Source organism: Balaenoptera musculus, chromosome 13 (assembly GCF_009873245.2).
Source record: "Balaenoptera musculus isolate JJ_BM4_2016_0621 chromosome 13, mBalMus1.pri.v3, whole genome shotgun sequence".
Taxonomy (NCBI): Eukaryota; Metazoa; Chordata; class Mammalia; order Artiodactyla; family Balaenopteridae; genus Balaenoptera; species Balaenoptera musculus.
In genome coordinates, this window is record NC_045797.1 from 71,389,823 (window position 1) to 71,413,267 (window position 23,445).

At 36.0% G+C, this 23,445-nt stretch overlaps 1 protein-coding gene and 1 pseudogene across 1 annotated transcript in view; one reads left to right on the top strand and one right to left on the bottom strand.

The window, feature by feature from the left end:
- Nucleotides 1-23,445, bottom strand: part of NCOA1 (nuclear receptor coactivator 1) — a 258,345-nt gene that overhangs the window by 178,080 nt on the left and 56,820 nt on the right. The window contains 1 exon segment of the mRNA XM_036872881.1: nucleotides 18,224-18,350. The gene's annotated coding sequence lies outside the window, so the exon portion shown is untranslated.
- LOC118905788 lies at nucleotides 394-1,026 on the top strand (annotated as a pseudogene).

Sequence of the window (23,445 nt, forward strand, 5' to 3'; positions counted from 1 at the left end):
AAATTTTTTTTTAAAAGAAATGATTTTGATTTTAAAAGAAAATGATTTTTAAAAGAAATGATGATTTTGAACATCTTTTCATGTATTTATTTATCAACCTTATATCCTCTTTGATGGAATGTCTATGTCTTTTGCCCATTTTTAAACTTAGTTGTTCGTTTCTTTACTCTTGAGTTTTGAGAGTTCTTTATATATTCTTGACATAAGTCCTTTATTGGATATGTGATAGTCAAATATTTACTCCCACTTTGTAGCTTGTATTTTTATTCTCTTAACAGTGTCTTTCACAGAGCAAAAAGCTTTTAATTTCTATGAAGTCCAATTTATCAATTTTTTTCCTTTAATGGATCATGCTTTTGGTGTCATATCTAAGTATTCTTTGCCTAACCTCAAGTCACAAATATTCTCCCTTACGCCTTCTTCCAAGAACTTTACAGTTTCACAGTTTACATTTAGATCTATGATGCATTTTGAATTAATTGTTATATAAAGGTGTGAAGTATAAATCAAGATTCTTTTTTTGCATATGAATGCAAAGCCAACACCACTTACTAAAAAGGTCACTGTTTCTCTCCTGAATTGCTTTTGCAACGTTGTCAAATATCAACTGGCCAAAGCTCTGTCCAGCCCCTTGGATCCGTTTTCATTGCTTCCACTGTGAGGTCGTTCATCAGACCCCAGGAGCCAAAATGGTGAAGCAGACTGAGAGAAAGTATGCTTTTCAGGAGGCCTTGAACCATGCAGGAGAGAAACTCCTAGTAGTCAACTTCTCAGCCACATGGTGTGGGACTTGCGAAATGATCAAGCCTTTCTTTCATTCTCTCTGAAAAGTATTCCAACGTGGTGTTCCTCAAAGTAGATGTGGATGGCTGTCAGGATGTTGCTTCAGAGTGTGAAGTCAAATGCATGGCAATCTTCCAGTTTTTTAAAAAGGAACAGAAAGTGGGTGAATTTTCTGGCACCAATAAGGAAAACCTTGAAGCCACCATTAATGAATTAATCTCATCATGTTTTCTGAAGACATGACCAGTAAACATCCACTGGCTGTTTAAAACTTGTAATTTTTTTATTTACAGAAAGGAAAGGTCAAGTATAAACACTATATACCTAACTGCCATCTGATAAGTGACAATAAAATATTAACTCTACCCTTTTAAAAAAAAAATCAACTGACCATATTTCTGTGGATCCTATTTCTGGACTATCTACTCTGTTCCAATGATCTGTGCATCTATCCCTTTGCCGATACCACACCATTTTTATTTCTGTACTGACATTCTTCTAGTACCTCCAATATGCTCCTGCATTACTTCAAGAACTTCAGATATGCTGGTTCTGTCTCCCTGCACATTCTTCCGCTCTCACCTAGTAACTCCTAACTCATCTTTCAGAATTTTAGCTTAAATGTCACTTTCTCAGGAAAAACTCTGCATCATGAAGGTCAAAGAGGTTTCAGGAGAAAGCAGAAAAAAATCAAGATGCATCGGTCCAATAGGGCAGCAGTCCCCAACCTTTTTGGCACCAGGGACTGGTTTTGTGGAAGACAATTTTTCCACGGATGGTGAGGGGGATGGTTCAGGCGGTAATGCGAGTGATGGGGAGCGGCAGATGAAGTTTCCCTCGCTCACCCGCTCCGCCGCTCACCTCCTGCTGTGCGGCCTCGTTTCTAACAGGCTGTGGACTGGTACCGGTCCACAGCCTGGAGGTTGGGGACCCCTGAAATAGGGCATCCAGTTACCAACTCAGCAAGAGTCAGAGACTACCAATGACTCTAAGAAGTTATTAGGATTTCCTAAGCTTTGTCACACCTCTGTGTTTATTTCTGTCATGACCAGCACCCCTTCTCTACCTCTTACTCCTCCTACCTTTCCCGTAAAGCGTAGCTGTAAAATCCTAAAAGCAAAAAAGGGAAAGTGTACTTATCATGCTGGCAAGTAAGGGGGAGCTGCCAATACATCACTCCACTTCTGCCCTGGATAAGTGTTGGAGATAGAAAAGAGTCTCTAAGGAACAGAAGAAAGTGGATGAATTACCTAGGACTTAGGACAAGGAGAAAACTAATCTAGGTTTAACAACAAAAAGGTCCATCCCCCAACAAAAAAGCTAAGACAGTAATGAGGAAGACGCTGATCTTTGTATTAACTAATTACAATTTAGAGAACTAGTTAGGAAAGGAAGGTTAAGACTTCTTTTAAAGAATCTCTTCCCTTAAAATGCCAAGTAGTTGACAGTAATGATTTCAAAATACTACAATCAGAAAAAAGAAAAGCAAAGTTAACTAATACTTTCTGAGCATTGTTATATGCCAGGGACTGAGATGGATATTTTATGTATGTGTTCTCATGTAGTCTTTATAAAAAAATCTGTGAAGTAGATATTATTTCTACTTTATAGAGAAAGAAATTGAGTTTATACAGCTAGATTGGTTCTATTTCCTCTTTGTTCTTATTCTCGTAATTTGTTTTTATAACTATATTCATGAAAAAATAAAGCAATGTACAAAAAAAATCTCAACTTAAATGAGAAAAGACAATTAACAGACACCAGTACTGAGATGACAAACATGTCTGAATTATCTAACGAGGATTTTAAAGCAGCTATCAGTAAAACGAACCAAAATGCAGTTATAAACACTACTGAAACAAATGGGAAAACAGAAAGTCACAGCAAAGAAACAGAAGACATAGAGAAGAATCAATGGAAATTTTAGAACTGAAAAATACAATAGCCAAAATTAAATTCAACGGATGGTCTGAATAGCAGAATGTCGATAACAGAAGAAAGAATTGATCTTAAAGAAAGTGAACTTAAACTTAAAGATCAATCAATAGAAATCATCCAGTACGAAAAAGAGAAAAAGAATAGATTGAAAAAAATAATGGAGCTTCAGGGACCTGTGGAACAATTACATAAGATCTAACATTCACATCATCAAAATCCCAGAGAAGATGAGAAAAAATGCGGGCTGAAAAATTATTTGAAGAAATAACAGATGACAGTTTTTCAAATTTGGTGAAAATCATAAACTAACAAATTCAAGAAGCTGAGCAAACTGCAAACAGGTTAAAACCCAAAGAAATCCAAACATACACACATTATAATAAAGTTTCTCAAACTAAACACAAAGAAAAAAATCCTGTAAGCAGCCAGAGAAAAACAATGCATTACCTACAGGGGAATTTCTCATCAGAAAACCATGAAGGCCAGCTGTACCAATACCAAAACAATGCATGAGTACTTCATTCCCTACTTTATTACAGTTATTCAATAAGTACAAAAAGGTACTTATGGAGGCCAGCTGTACCAATTCCAAAACAATGCATGAGTACTTCATTCCCTAATTTATTACAGTTATTCAATAAGTACAAAAAGGTTATTCACTATTGTTTCAGTTAATTACCCAGGAGGTTGAACTCTTTTCCTTACATTTGTTTACTCTATGTAAACTCTATTTTGACCTAATGGACACGACTTTATCAATGTACTTACTGGAATCTTAGTGTTGTAAATATTTTAAAAATATTCATAGTTATTTTAGATAGGATTTAAGGTCAAATATGTAAATATTTTCCATTTTGTTATTTTTCTTTTTAATTTTGTGCTGTTTTTTTCATATAGATGTACTTACTTTTTTAGTCAATTTTTGAGTCTTCTTACTTTGGGTTACTATTTGCATAGTTTCACTAGTTTTCCAGTTTTTAAAAAGTTAACCATACATTTGCATACAGACAGGTTCAACACTAATTTTTCTAACTGCTACCTGATCACCTCAAAATTAATGAAATAATTCTACTACTTGATATGACTTTATGCTTGCTATTGTATACTAAATTCCTAAATCATATTTTCTCAATTCTAAAAATGCTTTTCTTAAAATAATATTTTTAGGTTTCTGAAACTAGGAGAAGTTTCAGAATTTTTGTCCAAAAAATGTACCAGTAGTTAAGCAAAAGAGTAAGTTGTGATGTATGTAACTGCTTGCCCATGTGTAAACCTATGGGAAACACCTTCCCATAGAAGGTATCTGATTATCCAAATATCACCACAGCTGAATTTACTGCACAGATAAACTCACAAGCCTTTGAATTTTAAGTTAAATCTGAAAGCCTAACTGTTGCTTGAAAATGTTTTCAGAAAGCACCGAAATAAAAAGCTATTGTGATGCAAAAATTGTCTGTTGTGAGACAAGCAAGAGCAATTAAAGGCAGTAGAAATTACCCAGTCCCTCAAAATAGATCACAGAATTAGCAGAGCTGGGAGACACTGGTGTGACCAATTTACATTTTACAAAGTACTATTACCCAAGGGCTGGATATCTGTCAAAAGTTTCCAGCTGACTCAAAAAAGAAGTTATTTAATTCACAGTTTATAGAAAAACTGAAACCATGAATTTAGCCAACAAAGAAAAGCAGTTAAATTCCAAACATTTCCCATATGACTCAAAACTACACTGACAATCATAATGTATAGAAAAGCAGCAACAGGTGAGGAAAATCAGCATGTCAGTATGAAAAAGGATTAGACTCACTCTTGTATTACGATTCCAAAGAAGATGGTATAGAAACTGTATGGATAAATGCATGCTTCTGTCAGTTAATTTCTAAGGATTTTAAAAATAAATTTAATGTTTCTTCTTTCTTTAAAGGATATTCAATCAATAGTATATATCACAATTAATAGTCTTAGAATTGAGAAAATGCACGTGTGTATATATGTGTGAATATATTTGTCTATGTCTATTCAGTTACTTATTTGCTCATTCATTTCTGGGTAAAGGAAAGCAAGAACAGAGAAGCAGGAACAAAACTAAAGATAATAATGAATAAAGATCAAACCCTTCCAAGATCCTAAAGGTTACTGTGATGCAGAAAAACACATGATGAAATAAATACAACCCAGTGAAAAATGACAACCAGATAGATAACTAACTAGCAAAACACATAGCCAAAAAAAAAAACTGATAAAATTAAAGGTAATAGCAAATTGAAACAGCTGAGAAAAAGTAAGTAAAAATAGCTCTTAATTCAGTTGAAAGTAAGAGTATTAAGAACTTTTTAAAACTATGTGGTACCTAACCAAGATTCAGAATACCATAATTCTTGATCAACCACCCTACCACTGCAAAAGGTTCCAGAGAATGAAAGTGAGAAGGGATGTACCAGGCAAAATTGTCTGTTTATTATTATCAAAGGGTTTGGACCATAGGCAACTAGGGACTCCTCTGCCTCAGTTACAGTTAAGCCTAACACCTGAAACACTGAGAACAAGCCAAATGATTTCTTGGCTTCTTTTATTTACGTCCACATCTTAACCCACAGAAAAGAAGGAAAAGATAATCGAGTACTTCTACAAACAGCCATGATGGAGTAACAGGGATCTGATTAATCCTTCTGGTTATACAATCAAAACTGGATAAAATAAACAACAGCTTTCAGATATTGGACAACAGTCAAAGCAGGAGTGGGATCCCTGAGAAAAGGGGGAAAAAATTAGGTGAGACCTACAACTGCCTCACTTTACACCCTTGAAGCAGTTTCCAGGATGCAGGGTAGAGAGGGAGGACTTCAACAGAGCCTGGCAGTCTCAGAGAGTTGAGGAGACAGACTGACAATGTTCAGGGAAGCCAAAGCAGCCAGAATCTGGTTAAAGCGTACCAGAGAGAAGGGACCTGCAGACACAGAGCTCTGGAACTCTGTAGAGGCCTCCCCTCAAGTCATCTGCGAGAGGAAACTACCTAACACTGGGGAAAGGACCAATGAAAAACAAATAGGTCAAAGAAGTCCCAAAACTCATACAAGGGTAGAGAGAATTTGTATTCCCACCAAGTAGAGTGAAAAGACCTCATAATGATAGGAATAGAATAGGATAGTTATACAGGTAGTTGTAGAAGTCCCAGTAAGGGACTACAGATAGAGAGGGAAACCTAGGAAACTTTGGGAGACCACTGTTAAGTTAATGATCGCTCAAGAAAGCTACTGGAACGTCGTGGAATGAAGCAGGCTTGCTTAACTATAAAGCCATAAATAAAAGCACAAGATATGCCCCAGGCCATTAGGTGGAAGAAAAATGTCACCACGCTTCTGCTGACTTGAATAACTGCTATGATAATCCTAGTTTGACCTCATAAGGTCAGACACTCTCCTGACTGATACGAAAGAGGAACTAGTGATGTAAGCCCCACGTCTACTCGAAGAAGGCAGTCTTTTCCCCTCCCCCTTTCCTTTGACTATAAAATTGTAGCCCACTTAATCCTCAGGGCAGAGCTCCCTTGCCTGCCCGCTTGCATCTCTTACAAGCGTCCTATATTAATAAATCTACTTCTTGCCTATCACTTTGCCTCTCGCTGAATTCCTTCAGTGCTGAGATATAAAGAACCTGAGCCTCAGTAAGCCCAGACACCAGATGAGTGACTCTAATTAAAAGACCGTGGGTTGGAGTCCCAAACAGAGTTTTGGCCGGATTCAAGTCCCGGCCGCATGCATTCAAGTCCCAGTCTGAGTTACACGGTTTTAATAATACATGAAACATTAAGTAAAGTCCTCAAAAAGTAGCAACTCTAAATTAGCTCAAGGAAATAAGGCTGCCTGGGACCCACCCTACCAAAGCTTCCTCAAAACAAAGTGAATCTCAAAAAAACATCAAAGTGATTTCAAAAAATTTAACTGCATGCCAAACTTAGACCAACATTATTTAAAGGAATACAACAAAATCCAACACCCAGCAACATAAAATTCACAATGACATCCAATGAAAACTTACAAGGCATATAAACTAGAAGGAAAATATGACCTACAACCAAGAAACTAACAGATCAATAAAAACAGACACAGAACTACCAGATAGACGGAACTTAGCGGACAAAGATATTAAAAGAGCTACTATAAATATGCTCAACATGCTCAAGAAGGCAGAGAAAGACATGGCGATGTTAAGGTAAGAAGGGCAAGATTTTTTTTAAGCCCAAATGAAACTTCCAGAAATAAAAAACACAAGATCTGAAATGAAAAATACACTGGATGGAATTAATAGCAGATTGGACAATTAATTTGAAAACACAACAATAGAAAATATCCAAAATGAAGCACAAAAAGAAAAAACAGAAAGGGAGAAAGGGAGGAAGGAAGGAAGGAAGGAAGGAAGGAGGGAGGGAGGGAGAAAGGAAAAGAAGGGGAATACCAATAATTTGTAGCAATATATCAAACAATCTAATATACATGTAATTGGGGTCTAAAAGCTAGAGGGAAGAAGGTGATAGAAAAAAATATGTAGAGAAATAATAGGCAAACGTTTTTCAAGCCATAAACCCACAGAACAAAGAGGCTCAACAGAATACAGGAAAGATAAACAAAGAAAACCACACTTAGAAATATCATCATAATCAAACTGTTGAAAACCACTGATTAAGAAAAAATGTTAAAAGTTGACAGAGGTAAGGAAAAAGACTCATTATGTACAGAAAAACAAAGACTTCTCATTGGAAACTATGCAAATGAGAAGTCAGTGTAGTGACACCGCTAAGTACTGGAAGAAAAAAGTCAACTTAAAATTCTATATCCAGGGCTTCCCTGGTGGCGTGGTGGATAGGAATCCACTTGCCAATGCAGGGGACACGGGTTCAAGCCCTGGTCCAGGAAGATCCCACATGCCACGGAGCAACTAAGCCCGTGCTCCACAACTGCTGAGCCTGCGCTCTAGAGCCTGAGGGCCACAACTACTGCAGCCCGCACCGCTGGAGCCCCTGCTTCGCAACAAGAGAAGCCACCACAATGAGAAGCCCACGAACCGCAAGGAAGAGTGGCCCCCACTCACTGCAACTAGAGAAAGCCCATGTGTGGCAACAAAGACCCAACTCAGCATAAATAAATAAATAAATAAATAAATAATTCTATATCCAGTTAAAATATATTTCCAAATGACTATGGAAATGTTTTTAGACAAAGGCTGAGAAAAATCCATTATAAGGCATGCACCTTTTTAAAGAAATGTGCTTTAGGCAGAAGGAAAAGAATATCAGATCAAAATTTGGATCTACATGAATATCAGATCAAAATGTGGATCTATACAAAGGAATGAAGAGTACTAGTAACACTAGTAAATATATTAATAGATATAAAAGACATCTTTGTCTAAGGTTTTAATTTCTGGGTTTGCTTTTTTTTTTCCCTCAATTGTCTTAATTTCAAGAAAAATCTGTGCTTACAGTGGAAACTAAAAAACTAATCCCCTGAAAGAATCTCACTCCCATGAAGTAACCATTGTGAAGATATTCATAACATTAATTGGGCATATTTCCATCTTTTATAAACTATTTCTCACCATAGGAATTATATGTTCCTTGAAAGCTAGAAAAGACTCACTGGCAAAATAATCTGGCCCCAGAACCAATTTTTTGAGAAAATTCCTCGAACTTTTCTTCCATGGTTTTCTGGGTTACCCAGATTTTCTTCTTCTTAAAGTAGTTTGGGCATTTAATTCATTTCAGAGACATTTCAAATAAATTAGCTTATGGTTACTAAATAGAACTCTCTTATAATTCTAAAAATCTCTTTTCTGCTTTTATGTCCTGTTTATTCTTTCTTACTTTGGTTTTCTATCTTTTCCTTGATAAAATCAGTCAGATATTTACTTTGTTTTTTAACCTTAAGAAGTAGCTCTTAGATTTTTTTAATTCTACAGTTTGTTTTTCAGTTCATCTGTTTCTGCTTTTATCTTATTTATATCCTCCCTTTCTCCCAGGCACTAATTTTGTTGGTTTTATTTGTTGTTTTACTAAAATCTGAGGTTGAGTACATTTCTTTTTCAAAAATCAATTTTCTAAGGTCAATATCAGTCTTTGCCTGAGTCTGTATTTAGTTTGCTATATAATCAGTTATTGTATACTTGATCCCCTGGTTGATTCAACATGATTTAAGAACATTTTCTGTTTGATTTTTCCAAGTGGTTGGAGTAGCGCATTTTAAACTTCTGTTATGGTGAGAGATTGGACATGTCTAGTTTTAGCTTTTCTGGAGTTTACTGAGGTTTTCCTTCGTGGCTTAACCTAAATTTTTTTTTTTTAATGTTGCACAGTCAACTGGAAAAGTATACTTAATCCGAAATTTAAATGAAAGCTTTATAAAGTAACTAAATAAACCACGTTACAAGCAATACAGGTCTTACACTATACTTAAGGCTTTCAATTTTTACTAGCATGAAATGCATCCATATATGAAGAGTAAGGACAGAAATTCTCAATCTTGCACCTAACCTAATTTTAGTTTACACTGCTAGACCTGTAATAGGCAGAGTGTTTCTTAATAATGTAAGGAATTTCTAATTCTAAGGAATTAGAAAAAATTCTCGAAAATATTCTCAAAAATTCTCGAAAATATTAATAGCTATTTAAATTCATTTCCATGTTCATTTTTAATTGAAGAAGGAAGTTAAAGTGATAAAAATACTTGAAAGTCACTCCATATCAAACGCCATTTCAAAACAAATAAGGCATCCCTCCTTCTGTAAAACAGTAAAATGTGATTTGACTAGCATGTTAGAGCTATGACTTTTCTTGTATGAGACACTATACTCCAACTAATAATTAGTGACTACAATAACTTTTCAGGAGCCCTATCATATCATAAAATTATACTGAACTAGCAAAATCCCTAAATCCCTGGTTTTCCCAAATCTACGCTTTTGCAGCTTGTTTAAACTAGAATTCGCTTTCCTTTTCAATTCTGATTAAAAATCAGTTTCTGAACTCAAGCTTTTGGTTTCACTCCAAGATGAAGAGATGGAGGAATCCTGGCTCTCCTGTGAGTTAATTTCGAAGTACACCTTATTACGATTCATTTTCCTCCTACAAAAAAAATTTTTTTTGGTGTTTTATTTTGCTATGCAGAGTTTTTTATTTGCATACGTATATGTGTAATAACAGTTTACACTTCACAGGGTTACTATGATAGTATCTGAAAATATATATTTAAGTGTCTATCACATTGCCTGCTGCACAGTAAGCACTAAATATTAGCTATTATTATTATTATTACATTTTTGTTTTCTCCTATCAGCTTTCTTTTCTCTTAAATTCACTGATCCCATACTCTGTAACTGACCACTTTAGCTATGCCTCCTAAGATCATCTTCAGAACGATAAATGGCTCAATGCCTTTACCAACTAACTGATGACAGATGTTAAACTGAGCACCTCTCAACTGTGCTTAATCTTGCATATCACCTTTTGGTTTCCATAGCATCCAGGTGTAGTTTGGAGAGTATTTCATCTTTCCACATCTTTCCACTCAAAGCTTTCATGATCAGATAGAAGAGTGAGTTTCCACCACACACATTTATTTTATTCTTCAAAAAATATGTTTTATTTCTTACCAATAAACTACAGCCCATAAAAGCAAAACAGTCAAGTAATTGGTTATTCAATTTCAATAGCTGTGCCATTCAATAATTATATTCTGTTATTTGGAAAATGAAAGAAATTCTTGTGCCTCTACAACCTTCAGTTTCCAAATAGTTTAATATAATTTTCAAAAATACCATTAAAGATATGTTAAAAGGTTGTTTCAGTTTATTGCTATACAAAATAACAAGCACTTGGGATGGAGGGAGGAAGGCAGCGAAGGACAGAAAAACAGCACAACTTTCAACTAGCTACACCGAGTTTTCAGATGGTCACCTTCCACAAACTTCAGGAAAAGCTTATCTGTAATTATGACCCGTCCCTTTCTCTTGAGGGTGAAACCAAAAACTGTCCTCCTTATTGAAGCCTATATGCCTCCTTTCATGAAGCTTAGCTATCTTACTACATCATAATGTATTTTGCTGCTGGCCAAAGAGAAATGTAAAAATCCCATGGAGTTGGGACAAGTTACATTTTCCCCTAAATTGTTCCTACCTCACTCCCTAGTAGAGAAGTATTATTTTGGCATCCAACTCTCTTGGTAATCTTTCTCAAACTGAGAGACTAGTATAAGCAAGTGCCTTACAGAGAACACAGAGATACTCATTAAATGACCCCAGCACATTATCATCAGTTTTTCCCCCATGTCCCAGGCCTCGGGCTTCTTAAAGTAACTAAGCCATATTTGCCTCTCCCCATTTAAAAAATTAATTAAAGAAATAAGAACAATTTTTAAACAAAACTGTGAAGTAGCTTTCTCTTAAACCAAAAGGCATATTTACTAGATATATGTTATGTGCTAGACAGTGTGCTAAGTGCTTCCCCTGATTTTATCTCATGGAAACCATGTAAAGTCAAATGAGAAGTAACTGTATGACAGGTGTGGGGGTCGGGGGAAGAAGATCAAAGAGTCACAGAGAAATTCAGCAAATATGACCAATGGAATCAACAAGTAACTCAAAGTCAAACGGACCAGGAATAGGCTGCTTGCAGATCGGGAGATAAATCTAATTTTGAAAAAAAAACTAGAAGCTGTTACTATACATTTTATTCTTTCTTTTTTTAATTGAAGTATAATTGATTTACAACGTTGTGTCAGTTTCAGGGTACAGCAAAGTGATTCAGATATATATATATATATATAATATGTATTCTGAATATAAAATACATATATTTTATATACAATAGTGTGTATCTGTTAATCCCAAACTCCTAATTTATCCCCCACCCCACCTTTCCCCTTTGGTAACCATAAGATTGTTACCTATTTCTGTTTTGTAAATAAGTTCATTTGTATCGTTTTTTTTTTTTAGATTCCACATATAAGTGATATCATATTTGTCTTTGTCTGACTTACTTCACTTAGTGTGATAATCTCTAGATGCATCCCTGTTGCTGCAAATGGCATTATTTCATTCTGTTTTATGGCTGAGTGGTAGTCCAATGTATATACATACCACACCTTCTTTATCCATTCCTCTCTAGATAGACATGTAGGTTGCTTCCATGTCTTGGCAACTTTAAATAGCGATACACTTTATTCTTTGGCTTCTAGCTTCATACTAAGTCAATTCTTAGTTTCTTGGTGAGTACCTTGTATTTATAAAGGAGTAAATTTGACTGGACTCTGGATTCACTAAATATTAAGACAACTTCCAAAATCAAAATTACAAATGAAAACTGGTATTTAAAAGTTTAAATTCTAGCCAGTACACTAAAACGAACAAAAGAAATAAAAGGTACAAGGATTAGAGTGGAGGGGTTAAATAAAAAACTTATAAGGAGATATAAAACTCAGAGAAGCACAGACTCTAGGGCTAGAATGCCTGGATTCAAATCCCAGCTCTGCCACATACCAGCTACGCAACGTTGGGCAAGTTAATGTCTATTTCACTGGAGCTCTTCCAAGGACCTAATGGGTTAATACGCATAGGTGCTTAAAATAGAACCTGGTAAACAGTAAGCACTATATAGTAAAACTGTCATTTGTGGACAATATGATTTTGTATATATAAATCCCAAAAGACTCAAGAAATTATTAGAAATAAAAATTCGGCAGGTTGCTAAATACACATAGTTCAATTGTATTCTTATAAGCCAACAAAGAGAAAATGTAAATTTCTGGACCTTTTTCTTATGGAAATTTTCAAAAAAGCTTAGAGAATAATATCAAGAATTACACCACCACCACCCCACCCTCCAACACCACAAGTGCCTAGCTTAAACAATGATCAACTCATGGCCAATCTTGATTCATCCCCAGCCACAGTCTTCCCTCTATTTCAGATAATAAAGCAGATCCCAGACAAATCCTTGCATCCATCAACATTTCAATATGTATCTCTAAAAGATAATGACTCTTTTTCAATATAACTACATGCTGTTATCTATCACACCTCAAAATTAACAATAATTTCTTAATATAAAATATCCAGTGTTCAAATTTCCCTGATTATTTTATAAATATTTATTTATTAAAATCTGGACCCAAATAAAGTCCAAACATTGCTATTAATTTCAGTTTTCTTCCTTCTTTTCTCTTTTTTTTGTTCCTCACAATTTATTTGTTAAAAAAAACCAAGTTGTGTGCCCCAAAGACTTCCCCATAGTCTAGATTCTGCTGACTGCATCTCTATGGTATCATTTCACTTGTTTCCCTGTCTTCTATGTTTTCTGTAAATTGGTAGTTGGAGCTACAGGCTTGATCAGATTTAGTTTCAAATTCAATTTTTTTGGCAACGATACTTCACAGAAAGGATTGTGAACTTTCATTAAGAGAAACCTAATGTCCGACTGTCTCTCTTCCTGTGATGTTAGCAGCCACTGATGATCTTTGCTTACGTCCTGGAATTCATTATGAAATGGTAATGTTCTATTTATCACCCCTTAACTGTAAATAGAATACTAGTAACTAGAATACACCTGAGAAAAGACACTTCCTTTCCTCAACTACTGGTCACATTCAGGTATAGTTGGTTTCTTAGCATACTCCAAAGAAAATGAATGAGTTCTTTAAAGTATCATCATGAACTCATCAGTTTAAACATATTGGATGTGATTGATTATATATTGCAGTTATACTTACTAATGCTCAAATTGTCTCATCTTTGGCCAGACAGAGCCCATTCAATTAAGCACCTTCGTTGTTTTGCCACCCCCTATGATAACTTCCTTGCAAGATGTTCAAGGCCCCAGCTCTGGAACCAGCTTTAGCCATAAGCTGCTTTCCATTTCAACTAGCTCCTTTCTTATTCTTTATTTCTACTAAACTAAAAATGCCTAATTCTTAATTATAAATCAGCTGTGTTATACTGAATACATTCTGGATATTATGATTGAACATGGACCCAGAAATTACAGAAATATTTCCTTCTCAAGTCTACTTTCAGCATTCCATTCAATGTCCAAAAAAGAGCATATCCCACTCAAAACTGGATGTTAAATGCTTCAGTTTGAGAGACTGGAGCAACAAGATTCCTAATATATTCTCTGCCGGCATTTTGGCTCTGGAAAGTATTTCTTCATGTTCTATTTCAAAATTTAGATGTGGTTTTTAAACATGTACGATAAAAATTCACTGGTTTTTTTTTCTTTGATAACCCAATAAAATCATCAAGTGTGGGGAAATGGTCAAACTCTTAGATATGAATTATTTTGTATCATAATTCAGACTTTTATAAAATTCTTATACCTCATCCTTAACATTGAAACTCATGATACTGTGAATATGAAGTTATAAGTTCTGACTATTTGAAAAAGTAAATGTAAGTTTATGCCTCCTTGAAATCATAGAAATGGCATTATCAGTGGTAAAGAAACATTCTTCTTATTTTACTAAAAAACAAATTAACAAACATGTAAAGCCCTGTCACCCTACACAGCTAGCATACATCACTGTGGAAAAGCAGGATCCTATATTTGCTGACCATTTCTTCCCAAAATCCTAAAAAGACACGGTGTTAGTGGCCAAAAACTGCTTACATCCACAATTTTTACTGTTTTTTTTCAACATTAAATCACAACCAGAAATCACATTATTAAATGCCAATTTTTCTCTCTGGAAAAAAGCAGGATATAAATTTATATCTTGGTGCAATTTCTTTTATTCACAGACCAAGTGCACCCTCTCCTACAGCTAAAGTTGTTGGGCTTTGATCAGAGGAACCAATGCAACTTTTCCAGACAACAATGGCTTAAAAAAACCAACCAATCACCACCACCACCACCAACAATAAAACAAAATATCAACAAAAAACTCTTCTGTTAGTGTGGATTTCTCAGTGATTAAACAGTAACACATCTCTATGAAGTGCTGGTATGTCCTCAGCACATCAGTGCTTTCATCCAACTGAAAAACAAAAAATTCTGCTAGCATGCACATGACAGTAACTGCTTTTCCAGATGGTATGCTTTTGATAAGGGATTTTTGCCAAAAGCTCATTTTACTTTCTCTCCAAGCATAATATTTGTCGTTAAGTTTGAAACTGGTTTGACAAGCTTCTCAGTAGTAGTGTGAGTTGACCTGTTTTTTGCTAGGAGAAGGATAACTGTGAATGATACTTCAGTAGTGTGGTCTTCTCTATCTTTAGCAACAATGTGCATTAGTCTAACACTGAAAAGCATCATTTTATATAATTTTATACACTTTTTTCATTTTTCATCAAAAGTCTAAAAAGTAACTATTAAAGAAAAGGAAACTAAGACAAATATTAATTCAATTCCTCAGGGTAGCATGAAAGTAGAAGAGCCAAAGCTTGTGCTCTTTCCATCACACTACAGAGAAAATCATGGTGGCAAGGGAATACCTATTCCCTCAGTATACCTTGTTGAAATGTTTTCAAATGTTTTTGTGAGTCCAAACAAAATATTTTTTAAAGGTACTATTTTAATTTAATGTAAACTATAATCCAAGACATCACCTTACAAATGTTCTAGGGCCTTAACTCAGGTACTGATTTTGTTTTGTTTTAATCCCCCTTCCCAAAAAAACAAAATCCCACTATCTCAATATCTTAAAATCCTCTCAAAAAGTTTTTAAGAAAATATTGTCAAAATGTATTATATAAAACTTCTGAGCACAAGGTTGTGAAATTTTTACTTCATTTTTGAAAGGGAAAATGACAAATATTAGTTTGCAAATGCGTGGGGCAATATAAGAAATTGATGAATTAGAAATCCCTAATTTAAGGATTTAAGAAACCTAATTTGGTTATATGGCACTTTCACAAGCAGAACCATAAATGGGTAACAACCATAACCAATTAGTCACCAAATTCAATTGATCAGAATTTCCTACTCTCTTTTTGTTGACATCTGAATATAGAACTTAACTATATTACTTAGAAAGGAATACTAAACTATGATTTTATGTGCTCATTTCACAATTGCTTTTTTTTCTTTTTAATTAATTTATTTATTTCTATTTTATTTTTGGCTGCATTGGGTCTTCGTTGCTGCGCACGGGCTTTCTCTAGTTGCGGCGAGCGGGGGCTACTCTTTGTTGTGGTGCGTGGGCTTCTCATTGAGGTGGCTCCTCTTGTTGCAGAGCACGGGCTCTAGGCGCGCGGACTTCAGTAGTTGTGGCGCAAGGGCTTAGTTGCTCTGCGCCATGTGGGATCTTCCTGGACCAGGGCTCAAACCCATGTCCCCTGCATTGGCAGGCAGATTCTTAACCACTGCGCTACCAGGGAAGTCCTCATAATTGCTTTTAAATGGTTATCAGATGAGAGTATTTAGCCTCCCTAGCCCCAGAGTAAACATTCTGAGTGAAAGATGTCTTCAGCTTCATTCATAATGAAGTTATAGAATAATTTATATCCTTCCACATATTTAGACTTATTCTTTGCAAAGCCTGAACATTCAACTAATGTTGTTAAATGAAAGTAAGAAGCAAAGATATCTTTAAAAAATAAGGGAGGGACTTCCCTAGTGGTCTAGTGGTTTAGAATCCGTCTTGCACTGCAGGGGATGCCAGGGAACTAAGATCCCACATGCCATGGGGCAACTAAGCCCGTGTGCCACAACTAGAGAGCCCGTGTGCCGCAACTACAGAGCCCACGAGCTCTGGAGCCCGCACACCACAACTAAGAGCCTGCACGCTGCAACAAAAGATCCCATGTGCCGCAACTAAGACCCAACACAGCCAAAAAATAAAGTACACATCCAAATTTTTTAAAAAGGGAAATGATTCTGGTAATAAGTCAAATTATATATTTAATCATCATTACCATTTGATTCAAAATGACACCAAAAAATTTTTGAAAAGTACAATATACCTGCTAGCTGCCAGAGAAGTTTTAAAACTTCTCATCAAAACAGCCTCTTTTTCATCTGCTATTTGATTTGAGGTAACTTTTCTTTGGCAAAAACTGCTCAATTATACCACGGCCTTCTAGAAAATAATCCATTTATTTTAACTGAAGTAGTCTTAGGTTTTCCAATATGGATTCTTATATTTTAGAATTTACTGTTTTAGGTATTCTTCTTCCAAAACAGAATAAAATGAAATTTAAAATCCAAGTAATAAGTGATACATTTTTCTCAGATTTTCATCTTCTCTATAATCTAGCAAAATTAATTTACAAACCTCTATAATGTATACAGAGAACCAACCAACTCTGACTGTCCCTAAAAATAATTATCTTTCCATACTTTCTGCCTATTTGGAAAAGTACAATTAACACGAAATTATTTTGTTTTTAAATAAACACCAAACTAACTGTACCCTCTTTGAAATTTATATGTATTTTAGAAAAATAGAGACCACTATGTTTTCTGTTGATACTATGTTTCCTTTTGATACTATGTTTCCTTTGATTGTTTTCAATTGTCTTACGTAGTCTTTAAAGTGGACAGCTACCCAATGATTTGGAAGTATCATTTGACTCTTTAATTACATGCCTGGTTTTTCTGATCTAAGTGAAACTAACCCGTCAGATCGCCGAGGTCCTTTAGAAACAGTCTACCGGGAGTATAAGTGACATTTCTTGGTGAATAGAAAACTCTTAACAGTAAGTTTAGGAAAACAGGAAAGAGAGGTTTCCAAACTAAAGGACAATCACTAAGATCTCTTGTATCCTGTAAGCACACTTGGTTAGAGTGCTGAATTCAACTGCTCATCTCAGAGGGTCATGACATAAATAAAATAATTATTAAATTGACATTTATTTATTCCAGTTCTTCTATACTGAGTGTTAATCTGCACTCAGTGTTATTTCTTTTTTTTAATGAACATTTTGATATATTTTCTTACATTTGTGTTTCTTCTTTTTTTTAAAATAAATTTATTTACTTTATTTAGTTTTGGCCGCTTTGGTTCTTCCTTGCTGTGCGCAGCTTTCTCTAGTTGCGGCGCGCAGGCTTCTCATTGCAGTGGCTTCTCTTGTTGCGGAGCATGGGCTCTAGGCGCGTGGGCTTCAGTAGTTGTGGCACGCGGGCTCATAGCCGTGGCTGGCGGGCTCTAAAGTGTAGGCTCAGTAGTTGTGGCGCACGGGCTTAGTTGCTCTGCGGCATGGGGGATCTTCCCGGACCAGGGCTCGAACCCATGTCCCCTGCACTGGCAGGCGGATTCTTAACCACTGCGCCACCAGGGAAGTCCATTATATTTCTTATAATTGACATATTTTCCTAATTATAAGGATGACTTCCCTTTAAAATCTGAATCTCTTCTCTGATTTGGGGGAACGTGTGGGGGGGGGGGTGGACTCTTCCCTAAAAGCTAACCATTCTAACATAAAAACTTTTAAACTTACGAAATCTATATAGATAGAAATCAGCATTATAAAATGACTGCCAAGGAGTCAAATTAAAGTAAAACTGTACCTCGAATACCTTAGAATAAGTAGAAGTTCTAAATGTCGGTGTCTTCATTTGGAAGCAAAAATTCTTACTGCCTGATCTTGCCTGATGGTCCTTGATTTTTATCATGAGAGTCGGTTCCAGTTACATTCCATTAGATCTAAAGTAGGAGAAAAGAGACATTTGTTCTACTGAAAACATTAGATTTTAGATACTGTGACACATCATTGTTTCCCTGTAAGCATACAAAGATTCTTATACAGATGCTTTCGTTGTTCAAGAAATTCTAATTCCCATTCTTGTCCCTACCACAGATTTTAAAAACTGAAATTAAAGAATAAAGGTTAAATAAATAAACAAATATAAAGTTGATAAGTGGTAATTAGTTACTAGCTTTAAAAAGGTTCAGATCCCCAAAGGAGGTATGCAGCAAATTGGGCTTTGCATTGGTAATTCAAGGAGGCAAGAGACCTAAGCTACTGACTCACTCATCAGAGTTGCTGAAGTCACCCCAGCAGCAGTGGCCTCAGTACCCAGTTTCAGGTAAAATGGAACAGTAGGAGGAAACAGGATTTCCAGCAGAAGACACCTCTATGATAAAGAAGCACCCAATGTGATGGCTATCATTCATTCCTGGGTCCTTGGCAATAGGACATGACAAATTGGACTTTCCTAAATTAATGGTAGTGCTATATCTTCCCATTCTACCTCAAAGCTAACTCCAAACAGTGGGACTGTGCAGACATCAGAGAATGCTTAAGAAATGTGAGCCCTACTGGCTTTAGTTATTTAAAGCCTAACTGCTTTAGGTTTTACCACCCAGGGTTAAGCTTTCCACTAATATTCCCTTTAGATTACAATGACACAGTGGATCAGGCTCCAGAGACAATCATTACACCACAGGTCAATTCAGGAATCTTGCTAGTTACTTCTACCTGTGGCTCCCACCCCTGTCACCCTTGGGCTTTATTCAAACATAAACCATTGTGACTACCTTTTCTCCTGTTTTCATGCCCACAGTGTTCTCTTTGCTGTCTCAGTCACCGCATGCGTTTCCCAACTGCCGCCCTTCCTTCCAACCTTTTCCACAGGGACCTCTGGAAACCCTTTTTACATAGTAAAACAAAAGACCTCTACATCTTCAACCTTATCACTGAACACTACTTTCAACCACTGGGCTAAATCTGGCTCTTGAAAAGAACCCTCTAGAGTGAAGACTAAGGCCATAGGAATCAACCTTGTCCACAGTAACATTTCCAGATCCTAACTCACAAGCAGTCCCATTCCTTCCCTCAGGGTCATGCCATCTGGCTGTCCTACCCTCTTCTTGACTTTGTCATTCAATATTCCACTCTATCTTTTCTAACCGGGGTCCAGACTCAATCCCTTAGATGCACTCTACCTACATTCATCTTTCCAGTTCTGTGTTATCACCAGTCTCAAAATCTTGGTTGTCACCCAAGCTATCAGTCCAAGTACGTTACTTTCTCTCTTCCACTTCACCACTCTCAAATTCCTAATCCTGGGTCAATTCAATCACCTGCTAGAGAAAAAACACACAACCACGTGGACTGATCCTGCTATAATATTAAGGTCTTCAAATTTAGTTAGACACTGAATGCTATCTATGTCATTAATCAGATCCTTCTCCCATAATGCACACTGCCTTTGTTCCCAAATGTGCAACTCTCCCTCTTCCAGCCCCACCTGGGGTAGAATGGGAAAGGAGTTTTATGTTTTCCTTAACCACTTATATTGTGAAAATACTATTTCTTTCATCTACTTCTAACATTTTTTCAGTCTATCGCTGGCTTTCAATACAAAAGTTTTTCTTTTCACATGGCCAGATTTATCCACCAGTGCATTTTTCACTTTTTATTATTTCTTTGCTTAGAAATTTCTTCCCCTTCAATGATAACAGATAAATACTCTGATTTTCACTTTTCTGTGGGCTAAATTATTTGAATACTTCATTCCAAATGATGTATGGAAAGAGATTTAACTCTGAACTGACCTGTATTCCAAATTGCCAGCTTTCCTAACAACATTAAGTAATTAAGTAAACCACCCCTTGATTTATAAATTTCTTCTTATACATTTCATTTGTCTACAACAAGGTTGATTTCTGGGCTATAATCTATTTACATAATGTAATTATTGTTTCTTTATATGTTTTAATTTGTAATAAGAATATTCTTTGGTATTCTCATCTCCTGTTCTTCCTGCCAATAGTTAGACACATTTTATCAGTTTCCAAGGGTATGCCCAGTAGTTTCATGAGTAAGAAGTGGTTCCCCAGTCCACTCTCAGCGCTCTGTGTTTCTGTTATAGTTGCTGCCTACACACAATGCTCCTTTCTGCTTTGAGGGATCATCCACATTGGGTCTAGACCCAAAACCTTTCTAATCATGCTAGAAAACCAGCTTTTCTATATATTTATTCATCTAGAGCCAGATTCATAAAATCTTGATCTTTGCAATTCTCCATGCTTTGTATTTACCTTTTCATTTGTAAAATCTGATTTATGTAAAATAAAGGTATCTCACACACGATTTTTATTTCATAGGCCAACATATTTTATCAGCTCTAAAGTATTTTTCAAATCTCCCTGTTATCTTTTAAGATTCACATGTTTATTAACTTTAACTTTTCTTAATATATACTACATTCACATGAATCAAAAAAAATCAAAATGATGTAAAAAGGAACATAACATATTTGAGAAATCTCATTTGTATATCACACATGCAGCTCCCGTTGTCCTTGCTTACTATAGGTTACCACTTTTATTAGTTTCTTGTATGTATATCCTTCTAGTGATTCTTTATGCAAATACACTTAACTGCAAATATAATCTTATTCTTCCTGCCTTCTTACACAAAATATTCAGTTTTACACCTTATTTTTTTCACTCATTATATCCTGCAGATTTTCCATGTTAGGATATGCTTTATCACTGTTTTCTAAAACTCCACGATATTTCATTGTGTGAATATATACTAGCTTATGTAACCAAGCCCATAGTTCTAAGAAATTAGATTCTACAAATTTAAGTCTTATTTCTGAAAATAATTTAGTTCAAGAGCAATAACTGTACACAGGAAACTATGTGGTATGACTTCACAAATTTTTATTATATTAATAAATGTAAGTTCTCTTGTATATTTCTTTATCTTTTATCTCAAGTTTACTTTATGATCCTACCTAAAATCTATCAACCATAATAGTCATAAACTTTGAAAGTAGAAGGACAGTTCTCAGGTTGAGAGGTCTCGAATTCTGAAAGCTGCTCAACCTCAACGAAGGTTTCAATGGGTCTGCAAAAATGAAATACAGCTGTACAAGAAGCAAAGCAGTTGTACAATTCAAGAAATGTTCTATGCTACTTAGTGGGATCAGGAAAAGCTTCATGGAGGAAGTAGTCCCTTGGGTTCAATCCTAAATGACAAAGTGCTCAAGAGGCAAATGAAGGCAAGAGAAAACATTCAAGAGGGATCCGAATAAGCAGCAGTTTGAAATAGCAAACCCTGTCAAGAACTCTAAGTAGTTCCACTTCCAACTAGAATGCAGAAAGCCACAAAAGAATGTTTTCCCACCCTAGTGAGAAAAAGCCAGATCTATAAAATCAAAACTTCTCTTGAATCTAATAAAGAATTGAAGTCAGGAGGCAACCAAGTAATTTAATACCAAAGAGGGACAAATTCCTCCAGGGAGAAGCTGTACACACAAACTGTTTTATCTTTGGCAGGTCATCAGAAGAAGTGGCCTCCATACACGTATGTAAGAAAAAAAATCAGTTAAGATTTTAACAAATTCTTAAAGACCAAGTATGAACTATTATGTCAGTTAGGAGTGGTTGAGAACCCCAGACACAAGGAGAGTTTACACTCAATTGCAAGTTCTTCTACATGCCTCAACCAGATTCTTGCAAGAAAGATTAGAGGAAGGATAGGAAACCAGAGAAAGCCCTTCATCGCTGAAGCAAGTGTGTACAAGGTGATGAGTACAGGCCTGAAGCTCTGCCTGCTTCCCCAACCTGTCCCCAACACAGAGCAAAAGCCTAGAGCCACTGGGGGAAGGACAGAAAACCCTCTCACCCCAGGGTCCAGGCAAAAGTCCACTGTTTCAGAGGAGAACAGAAGCAAAATGCCTCTCCCAGACGGGGAGAAAACACTCTTAAGCTCCCAGACACAGGCAAAGACACACTGATGCTATGAGAAAGTAGAGACAAAAAAAAACCTCTGCCACTGTGGGGGAGGGGGAGAGGAAAAAGTCTTGGGCAAAGGATCCTGCACCAATATCAACAGAGATGTACTACTACAAGGGAGGGAAAGGATATTCCTGCCCAAGACCAACCACAAATGTATGACAGTGTTTGACCACCACAGGGAAGAGAAAGCAGGAAAGCTAAGAAAGTCCTACCACTGATACCCAGGAATGTAGGGCCTGACCAGGATTGAGTCTGGACCAGAACAAAACAGAACTCTGCCCTGTCCCACAAGCATAGCACTGGGTAACAAGCAACAATAATCTATCACTGGGAGAAAAACAATAACATGAAATCCCTCTGCAAACATATGTGCAAAGACTGTTGAAAGATGAGGGTGATACAGGATCACAGAAAAATCCTGTAGTACCACATGCCACACTCTAAACACAAGGCAACAGCAGCCAAATGGAGAAATGTGAAGCCTGTGGTACACTGAAGGTAATAATGGCCACAAAATCCAAACCCACCTCATTTCAAGATTAGATTGACTCAACCTCTGACAAAAACAGCCTGAGAGAAGAGGATCACTTCAGTCTCTCCTATTCTTCTGTACATGATGATGAGCATTAAATCACAAATTATGAAGCATCCACAAAAGCAAGAAGAAATAACCCTTTGTCAAGAGATAAAGTAATCAACAGAATCAGGACTGATTCATTAATTGAAATTATCAAACATTCTAAAATAACTATGTTAAATGATCTAGTAGAAAAGATGGATAACATGCATAAAAAGATGGAAATTTTCAGCAGTGACATGGAAACTTTAAAAAAGTAAAATAGAAAAGCTAGAAACAACAAAAGAAATTTTGTTTACATTAGAGAAGAAAAATTTCTTTGGCAGCCTCAACAGCAGCCTGGACACAGATTAGGAAAGAATCGGTGGACTTAAAGACAGGACAATAGAAATAATACAAAATGAAACCACAGTTTTAAAACACTGAAGGAAAAATACAGTTCAGGGCATCCAAGAGCTGTGGAACTAT